Source organism: Microtus oregoni, unplaced genomic scaffold (genome assembly GCF_018167655.1).
Source record: "Microtus oregoni isolate MIOR12 unplaced genomic scaffold, Mior012 000113F_ref0000058, whole genome shotgun sequence".
In the NCBI taxonomy this organism is placed as follows: Eukaryota; Metazoa; Chordata; class Mammalia; order Rodentia; family Cricetidae; genus Microtus; species Microtus oregoni.
Window position 1 is genome coordinate 524,885 of NW_024544742.1, and position 3,113 is coordinate 527,997.

The 3,113-nt window shown below is 40.3% G+C and overlaps 1 pseudogene; it reads right to left on the minus strand.

The window, feature by feature from the left end:
* Window positions 1–1,278: 1,278 nt before the first annotated feature.
* On the minus strand, window positions 1,279–1,872 carry LOC121443844 (annotated as a pseudogene).
* Window positions 1,873–3,113: the final 1,241 nt, after the last annotated feature.

Consider the following 3,113-nt stretch of genomic DNA (forward strand, 5'->3'; position numbering starts at 1 on the left):
TTTTGTTAATGTGTTCTTGGATTTTATTTTCTAGTATTTTATTGAGTATTTTTGCCTCTATGTTCATCAGTAAGATGGGTCTGGAATTCTCCTTGGTTGAATCTTTGTATGGTTTGGTATAAGAGTAACTGTATCATCATAAAAGGGGTTTGGCAATCTTACTTCTATTTCTTTTTCTTTTTCTTTTTTTTTTTTTTGGTTTTTCGAGACAGGGTTTCTCTGTGGCTTTGGAGCCTGTCCTGGCTCTCTCTTGTAGACCAGGCTGGTCTCGAACTCACAGAGATCCACCTGCCTCTGCCTCCCAAGTGCTGGGATTAAAGGCTGCGCCACCGTCGCCTGGCCCTTACTTCTATTTCTATTATGTGGATCCTTTGAGTATAGTTAGTAGTTCTTAGTTCTGACAGAATTCTGAACTGAAACTGCCTTGCCCTAGGCTTTTTTTTTTTTTTTTTTTTTTTTTTTTTTTTTTTTTTTTTTGGCTGGAAGGCTTTTGATAACTTCTTCTCTTTCCTTGCAGGTTATAAGCTGATTTGAATTGTTCATCTGGTGTTGATTTAATTTTGGTATTTTATTGACTTTAGCCCTCAATTTGATTATTTCCTATCCTCTACTCCTGGGTGAGTCTGCTTCTTTTTGTTCTAGAGCTTTCAGGTGTGCTGTTAAGTCACTGGTGTGAGTTTTCTCCACTTTCTTTATTTAGTGCTATGAACTTTCATCTTAGCACTGCTTTTATAGTTTCCCATAGATTTGGGTATTCTGTGCCATCATTTTTGTTGAATTCCACAAAGTCTTTAATTTCTTTCTTTATTTCTTGCTTGACCTAGGGGTGGTTTAATAGAGCACTGTTCAATTTCCATGAGTTTTTAGGTTTTCTGTGATTAGTGTTGTTACTAAATCCTAAATTTAAAACATGGTGATCTGAAAAGACACAGGGGGTTATTCCATTTTTTTTTTGTGTGTTGAGGTTTGCTTTGTTACCATGTTTGTGGTCCATTTTAGAGAAGGTTCCCTGAGGTGCTGAGAAGAAGGTATATTTTGTGTTTGGGTGGAATGCTCTGTAGATGTCCATTGAGTCCATTTAAGTCAAGACATTTGTTAGTTGTCTTATTTTTCTGTATAACCTGCCCACTGGGGAGAGTGGGGTGTTGAAGTCTCCTACTATTCTTTTTTTTTATACAAAAACAATCAACATGTATTTATTTAATATACATTGTAAGAACTTAAGCAGACTTAAGTTAAAAAGACAAATAAAACAAAAATAACACCACAGCGTAGAAATCAAGAAAAGGACAGACCATCTAAGAAAAAAGACGACACAAGGAGAAGCTTGTGACAGGGCTCTTGACTGGAGACCAGCTTTGAATAGGTTTCTTGCAGGTACTTCTTAAATGCTGTGGGGGTTTTCCAGAGCTCAGCAGCGTGTGTGTTCAATGGGCTATCGATGTTGGGTTCTCCTAGCAGGCTCTGGATAGACAGCAAGATGGTCCTGACATCATACAGCGCGGACCATTTATCCTTGAGGATGTCCAAGCAGATGTTCCCCTGGGTGTCTACGTTGGGGTGGTAGCAGGGTGTGAGGAACTTCATCATGGGTGCATTGTAAGGGTAGCCACTAGGGAACGCGAGTGAGAGTTTATACCTCAGGTCTTCATATGCTGTGCCGGCTGCTCCATGCATGGATGGGCCCTTCCCATTTGAACAGGTTGTCTGATTCAGGGAAGGCGGAAATCCCTTTGTCACCAGACATCATGAGCGTCATCAGCTCCTGTTGTAGCCTCTTGCCCACTGGCCGGGACCACCCCTGCTGGGCTCGGTTCCCTCGCGAACTGCCGGAATGCTGGCGGCAGCTGGGTCGCAGTTTTGCGAGGCCATCCAGAGGACGCAGGCAGCGAAACAGGAGTGTGGAGACGAAAAAGCAACTTCCTCCTACTATTCTTGTATGGGATTTGATATGCAATTTAAGCTTTAGTAATGTTTCTTTTACATGAGTGGGTGTTCTAATAGTTGGGATATAGATTTTCAGGATTGAGACTTCATCTTGATGAATTGTTCCTGTTATGGGTAAGAAGGGTCCTTCTTCATCTATTCTGATTGGCTTTACTTTGAAGTCTATTTGGTTAGCTATTAGGATACCTATACTTGTGTGCTGCTTAGGTCCATTTGATTTGAAAATCTTTTTCCAACACTTTACTCTTTGGCAGTGTTTGTCTTTGAGGTTTAGGTGTGTTTTAATTTTTTTTAATTAATTTATTTTTTTATTGAAAATTTCCACCTCCTCCCTTCCTCCTACTTCCCTCCCCTCCCCACAACCCCCTTCCTCTCCTTCTTCAGTCCAAGGAGCAGTCAGGGTTCCCTACCCTATGGGAAGTCCAAGGTCCTCCCTGCTCCCCCCAGGTCCCGGAAGGTGAGCATCTTGGTGTGTTTCTTTTATAAAGCAAAAGGATGGATCCTGCTTTTGTATCCATTTTCTTAGCCTGTACCATTTTATAGGTTAATTGAGTCTATTGATATTAAGAGATGTAAATAACAAGGGACTGCTAGTTCCTGGTATTTTTCAGTAGCCGTGTTTGTGTTTCCCTTCTTTGGGGTTTGTGGGTGTTAGGATATCTGTTGCCGGTTTTAAAGTTAGCTTCCTTGGGTTGGAGTTTTCCCTCTAGTACTTTCTTCTTGACTGGATTGTGGATAGGTATTGTTTAAATCTGGTTTTGCCCTGGAATATCATGTTTTTTTCCATTTATGGTGATTGAAAGCTTTGGAAGGTCTGGTGTCTGTGGTCTCTTAGTGTCTTCAGCACATCTGTCCAGGGCCTTCTTGGTTTCATGGTTTCCATGGAGAATTTGGGTGTTATTCTGATAGGTCTGCCTTTATATTATACTTGGCCATTATCTTTTGCAGCTCTTAATATTCTTTCTTCGTTCTCTGTTTTGCATTTTGATCATTATATGTTGGGGGAGACTTTTTTGGTCTAGTCTATTTGGTGTTCTCTAAGCTTCTTGTACTTTCATAGGGATATTCTTCTTTGGGTTGGGAAAGGTTTTTTTTATGATTTTTTTGTTAAATATAGTTTCTGTTCTTTTGAGTTGGTGTTGTTCTCTTTCTTCTATCCCTACTAT